General features: G+C 42.0%; 1 protein-coding gene across 1 annotated transcript in view; it reads left to right on the forward strand.

Annotated features, from left to right (window-relative positions):
• The window catches only part of fbxl17 (F-box and leucine-rich repeat protein 17), a 241,147-nt gene that overhangs the window by 69,729 nt on the left and 163,997 nt on the right, over positions 1–7,421 (forward strand). The window lies entirely within an intron of this gene.

Consider the following 7,421-nt stretch of genomic DNA (forward strand, 5'->3'; position numbering starts at 1 on the left):
TTAAAACGATTCTGAACTCATGGATTCAAAGTCTATTTATGAATGAATACATACTTCAGGATCTACTCCAGTCATCTGTGTGACTGGCTGGATTTCTTGCTGCTCCATTTGGCGTTCTGCTCAGTTAAAGAGCTAGCCTTAGCAGCTTAGCAGGGAGTGATTGATTAGCAAAAAAAAAGATAAAATAGATTTTTGGAAGTTATGAATCGATTTAAAATCTCAGCAGATAAGAATCTTGATTTTTACATAAAACTATTTTTTTCCCGCCTCTTATTAATTCACTGCAATTTGGTGTCAGTTTCTCCTCTTATCACCTCATAACTTCTTTACATCGCTGTCCGACATTATTCCCGCTGCTTTTCCTCTCCTTTTTTTTTATCAGCTGTCAACTTCTTCTTGGGTGATTAACTCCCGATCACGTCACCCTCGTTCATGTCGCAAGTATTACTGTGAGGAGTCTTGAAGTAGTGATGCAATTCGATAATCGTGTCACAAGATTCAGGAGGAACGTATATCTTGGTGTCTATATTTTGTCAAAGCCCTTGTCTGAAAACCTACACACATCCCATGTGTTTTTCTGCAGACGAAAATGTGATTCAGCTTGAGTTCTTCATCTTGTGAGGCTTTTTTCATCAATACACCGCCTTGCACTTATCTCACAGTGCCTGCTCATCAGCACAGAGACAGCACAGTAAAGAGACTCTCCCTCGCTGTTGTAAAACTTTATGACTTTCCGTGTTGCTTTTGTCTCCAGGCATCGGATATTACAGAGGATGATAAGTATTCATTTAGATTTTTGCCAGATCACCACTCCTTCGCATCAATACAACCCATCTGAGCTCTTTAAAACCAGACAAAGTTTGGGGGTTGTGTGTGTGTGTGTGTGTGTGTGTGTGAGTTTATGAGTGTGCATCTTAGTTTGTTGCTTTTGTGTGATGTTTATTCCAAGGCTGTGATGAACCCGCTTCAGTATCACCCCTAAGAGAGTATTTATGGAGAAAATGATTACCTTGGAAAGAACAGAACTTTGATGAAAATCGTCCCACTTCAATTTGCACCTCGCATTGCCTGCAGTTGGCGTCCTTGTTTATGGGTAATATTGGAAATCCGTAAAATTGCATGGAGTACTTCAGTAACAGAGAGCTTCCATAAAGACATCATGATATTCAGTGGCCTATTGATTGAGGCTTTTTGCTGATATTAAACATCTTTGTCACTGTGAAGTGGTGGTTTGTTTCAAACTGGTTCAAACCAGATATTTGAGACTTGGGTGTTCTGAAGCTGAGAGGCGTTTGGTAGCTGAACAGTAGTGGGCCGCATATTGGAAAGGCTGTCGAAAACTAACTTTTGATCAATCTAATCAGAGATAAAGAGTCTGAGTTGAGTCGGGCCTTAAAGGTCCCATATTATGCTTTTTCTGGTTTTATATGCTCTTTAGTGTGTTTTCATAGTGTCCTGTGCATGTTTAGGCACATCTATGTGCAAAAATTCAAAGTCCGCGGAAACGCGGCTTCTCCTACGTCCTCCTGTTAGCTGTAGCATTAGCCGCATGTAACGCTCGGTTCTAGCCCCCCTCGATAAAAATGTGTCAGTCCGACGTCATTGTCAGTGTGAGATCACTGATCTAAGTCCATTGGCTCGTTGTGGCAAGCCCTGCAGCTCATGTTGCACGCCCGTTAACTTCTGTAGCACGCCCACGATATGCCGTAGCCTGCGGTAGCACAGTAGTGCTAAGGTGCTAATGTTTATGCTCCCCTCAGACGGAGCCAGTGGCTGCATTCCCAATATGGTAAAAGAGGCGCTACATTTCCGAGAACCGTGCTGAGTGACTGACCAATTACGGCAGAGCCGAGAGGCCGACCAATCAGAGCAGACTTGGCCCACGTGGGGCTCTGCAGTGGGGGCTCAGCAGAGCGTAGCTGACGGACTCAGAGCGTAGAGGGAGCAAGGAGGAGCAGTACATGAAAACAGACACTTTTTTCAGACTTTAGCTATTGTGAATGTACAAAAGTAGGAACATAGATTAAATATACGAACCCCAAAAAGGGCAAAATATGGGCTCTTTAAGCCACCTGACAAACCAGACCAGCTAATATGCAAATGTATGCATAACACTTAGCATTAATACAATCAAAACTGTTGAATTTTTAAAAAAGCGTATCCAGACAAACACTTTACCAGGCTGTAAAAAGTTCATTTCAGCTGTAAAAATGGGGATTTTAACATTTTTTAACAGGTTTTAATGGGACTTCCTGGTCTCTGGGAACCAGCCACAAGTGGACACTTGAGGAACTGCAGTTTTGTTTGCACTAATACATTGGCTTAATTTTTCAACACGAGAGGTTGCATTTGATCCTACCCACTCCCCAAACAAACAGTATTAGGATTTAACTAACTGGTTGGCCCAACTCTTAACAGGAAGTTTCTCTTGAATGCAAGGTTACCAATGAAATACATGAAAGCACATTTATCTGTTGCATAACTACGCACACTATATTTCGACAGTATCTTTTGATAACATTGTGACAAAATAAGATGGCTGCATTGATCTCAACTATCCAAAATCATAAACACCTTTCTCCTTCTTTGATTGTCTGCAGTGTTTAAGAATTTGCTTGTAAATGGACTATAGGTATTTAGCACTTTTCTAGTCTTCTTACCACTCAAAACTCTGGCCCGAGGAGCCTTTAAGATTGGGACTGAAGGAGGAACTGACTAACATTGAGCCACTGTCCTGAGTTGACAAATGAGTCTGGCATACTGACATGAACCTGGGCTTCTTTGGTTAAAAACCATTTGATCCAATGGGTGCAGCAGAGGGACTGATAAGCCAACTGGTCCAGGGATGAAACCATAATCCATGTTGTTTCTTATGCCAGAACCAACAGAATGATAACACCTTGTTACTGCCGTAGAGAGAAGTGGAGTTCACACTGATGTCATACATTTCCAATATCACCCGACAGTGCAGTTTCTTTCAACTCTGGTCCACTCCATCTTGAAGACCTGACAAAGCCAATATGTTGTCAGAACTTTACTGATGTGTCAATTTATGATAACTTTAGACATCAGTCTATATCAAGTGGTTTGGGGGAACTGAATCCTTCTTCTCCACAGAAACCAGTTAGAGTTGAGGAGATGTCAGACTTGGAATGAAAACGAGAGGGTAAGGAGTTGACAGTTTGGTCTGATATCATGCAATTTTATTGTTATATAATCTAAATTGATGGATCTATTCCCTGAACCTAATCTCCCGGATTGTTTAACACGTCTCAATGGAATTTATACATTTGCATTTATTTATACAATGCAGGAAACAACGCAACTCTTAGGTTGGTACCCTCCCAATAACTTCAATCTAAAACGTGATTCCCTCTCTACACCGTAGTTGCACATGTCAGGAATCCTTTCCTTGATGACTGCCGTGACAAACTGTTTCTGGAAACCAAAAAATGTAACCCTCAAAGGCTGAGTGTATTCTGAGTGTGATGCATTTCTCTTTCCCTTATGGTTTTTGGCCGGTCACCCATTTGGCGCAGCAGGTTCTGAGGTCTCGCAAGGATCGAATCGCAATGAAAGAGTTGGCAAGGGATGACAAAAGTTTTTAAGAGTTCTGCGATGTTTTACTTTTCATGGGTGGGCAGGAAAGCATTTTGTGGGGATAAATCAGTTTTTTTTTTTCTCGTGTGGGCGTATGTGTGTGTTTGGTTTGTGTATCATTATCAGAGTTTTAAACATAGACAAATGGCGGTGTGCCTGCCCTCCACACACTCCCTGCCACCTCTCTCACTGATGAATCCGACCTCACCTGTGATTGTATCTAAGGGTAACACAAGCACAAGAAGAAGAAATTAAAGAAGGAAAAAAGACAATTAGGGTTGCGAGGGAATGATTTTTCTTTTTGCTGTGTTTGTTTGTGTTGGTAGGATCCGCTGGCTTTAAATGGAAAAGTTTAAGAACCAAAAGGTTGGATGGAAAAGCTGCTTCGGTCCCTCTCTCTTTACATCTCTTTAGCGTGTGTGTTTGATGGAGTCGAGCGAGTCATATGATAGACGATATTGACAAGCTTAAATGCCCTTATTGGATAAGAAGTGGCCCCTGGGTGCTGCCCAAGCGTTTTCTAAGAACACACCACCAGACGAAAAAAACCACACACTCACATCCAGCATTACCTCTTTCTGCCACCACAGCACTCTCAACAATTACCTCCCAGCTCTTTAAAACACACACACACACACACACACACACAAACACAAAGGCTATCTTTATGACTGCAGCATTTCCAACCATTCCAGCTCCACTTTTTTTTTCCTCCACTTTCCTTATACCTCCTTCACCCAGAGACCATTAAACCAGATCTCTTCTAAAAGGCTTTAAGGCCTCACTTGGCCGGCCACTTCTCCTCCAAAGCCCTGCCGCGGCTTCTTTTTTTTTTTCCTTCTTGTTTTTAAATCAAAGTGCGTGAAAGGTTCAGAGGGAGGAGAGGAGAAACAGAGAGAAATTTGGGACGACTTTTTGTGTTTGTGGGTTGGAGACACATCTGAGCTACAAAACCCATGTGGTCTTACTCACTCATACACACAGACACACACACTCTCACAAACACACACACAGGCTTAATCTGATACGGTACATGCCCTCCTGGCCTGTTCTGCTCTGCTGGGATTTTTACTTTTTCTTTTCTCTTTTTCCCCCCCCCCTCTCCTCTCACCTGCTGAGAGTCTCTGTAAAATGTGTAACCTGCTCTCTTTCTTTTTGTCTCTTCTGCTTTAACACACAAGTCTACACACACCCACACAAACACACAGACAGAGCTGCACCCACACACACACACACACACACACACACACACTCTTTTGCACTCTGGAGCTAACCTTCGCTGTGATTCGTTTGCTCCTCTCACAGAAGGTTCTGATTTAGGATCGCGGCGGTGTGTAGCTTTTTTGATTCTGCTGCTAGTCAACCTGAAAATGTTTTCCTTGATGGTTTTTTGGCAGAGGCCATGTTGGAGGAGCTCCGGCCAGCTCACTTCACCTGCCAGCTGCTCAGCACAGACTGGTCCTTCTGGAGTCCTTTTTTTTTTTCCAACCAAAGTTTTATACTCAAAAAGACTACTCCCCCACTACTCCCACCCCCCCACCCGCCTCCATCTCCACCTGGCCCTGCAGATCAGGTTCCATATGCATCAGTGTCTCCGAGTGGGAGCTCTGACTCACCTTCAGTTAATCTTTTCTGACTGCAGCGGGTGTTGACGGGTGGTGTGGAGGGTCCACACCTGAGGTGGAGAATTTTAAGGTGCATCCAGTTATTGATTCCCCCCCCCCCCCCCAAAAAAAAAAAAAAACAAGTCTTCTGTACAAAGCTAGTAAATATACTGTAAGGCCCTGCAACTCTTGAACACAACTTTGTCCGGGATGAACGCTTATTTTTATTAGTAACTTTTTGTTAAAGGGTATATATTCAGATACTAGAAGGAAGGGTGAGTCTGTACATCCATACACAACTTCCTAACAAGCTGCTATTTCTCAAGATCATCCCTTTTTATTTCACTGGTCGCTAGGGAACCTTTTGTTATTTCATTGTGCTTTTCGGTGGACAAGCTTTAATGTCTAAAGCTTTTAGAGGAAGTAAACACCCTTTAAACTACAGAGTAAGCTTCAGCTAAATGTAGTCTAAGTGCTAATATATAGGACAAGGTTGAGACTGTGAATTGTTTGGTGATTGTGAATCCTGAAGAGCAGGACTTACATGTACAAGTCGTGGTTCACTCGTTGTTATTAGGTAGGGCCTCTAATGGATCTCTTACCACACCAGGCTATGACTCAAAAACTGTGACGCAGGAGGAATCACTCCGTATTCACGTCAGTCTGGTTGTTGGTTTAACTATCAGTGTAATGCTCCCATGCACTAAAAATGCATAAATAATTCAACCCAATATACAGTGTTGTCTTCAGCTCACTTTTAAACGAGTGTGTGGTCGCAGAGTAACATTTTATAGGGACGTTTGTGCCATCGTTTCCTTAATTGCAGTGTATCCAGATTCAGTAGTTGCATTATTAAATTAGAGTTTTAAGATCTGCTCATGTAAAGCCTCTATTCAGGTATAATCTTCTGAAGTCCCTTTTTTAAAATAAATGTTTACTCACGCGGCAAATGAACTATTCAGACTGCCAATCATAGTCACGATATTTTGCCCCCGTGACATCTCGCTTCAATATGAATGTCACAAAGTGTAATGGGGGATCGCAGTGATCCCAACTCAGTATCGCCATCGGGGGTAGTAACAGAGGCGCTTCAGGGCCGAGACAGGATCACTGTATTCCAGCGGTGGGGAGCATGCAGCTCTGTGTATGTGCATGTCTTAATGTGTGTGTGTGCTTGTGTGTGTGTGTATGTGAAGCTCCTGCTGTTTGTTTACAAGTCGTGCTTCCGCAATGCCGTAACTCATTGTGATTCCACAGACAGGCGAAACATAGATTCAATTGCGGAATGAATATGAACGTACACTAACGGCAGAGCTTCACAATCTGTAAAGAGCTACTCGAAAGTAAGATTTTAGACAAAGGTAACCTGCCGGTGATGGAGACAGATTTTACAGATAAGAACCAAAATCCACACACAGTCAAAACTAAAACTGAGGGATTCTCTTAAAGCAGTATTTTTAGGGATGTACTGTCAGTAATTCACAAGACAGTCATTTAGCTACCATTCCTTTGATTGCCTCATATCAATAACTATAAAGCGTTTCTGTTGTGCAGCTACACTCTACAACCTAACAGCAGTCTGTCCACAGTAACTAACCAGTGAATTATCTGGTCAACATGCAGGAGTGACAGTGCTACAGTTATTCATTCAATGGAAACCTTTCTGAGTTATGACTAACACAATCCATCTGTCAGACTGTTACGAATACTCAAATATCAAGCATCCTTTATTTAAGGACGACACTGGTAGAAGTTGATGACAAGGCCACAAACAGTGAAAGATACACATTTATATGAAGTGTCAATATGAGGAGTTCCCTGTTGATGTAAGAGAGCAAACATTTTCCTTCATGTTCATTTCAGTCTTTTGTACAGCAAATATTTAATACCAAAACATAGATTTCTGCCCATGTTTATACTGTAAATCAAGTGCTGACTGAGTCTTTATATACCATAATATGTGTTCTTCCCTCAGGGATTTTGAAGCCATTACGTTTACAGAGTTCATTCCTCTCAGTATTTCAAACTGAACATTTCGGTCTAGGCGTACTTTTGATGTAGTTTTCAAAACAAGTCAGGCTCAGATTTCCATCCAACTTCACTTCGTCAGACTGGTTTCTTTTTACAGATATGTTTAAGGTGAAAAGGTAAAGTTTGTGTTCTTATGCTCCCATCTGCAGTCGGTGCTTTTTGCATGTATTCAGATTTGTTTTTTTT

Source organism: Labrus mixtus, chromosome 5 (genome assembly GCF_963584025.1).
Source record: "Labrus mixtus chromosome 5, fLabMix1.1, whole genome shotgun sequence".
In the NCBI taxonomy this organism is placed as follows: Eukaryota; Metazoa; Chordata; class Actinopteri; order Labriformes; family Labridae; genus Labrus; species Labrus mixtus.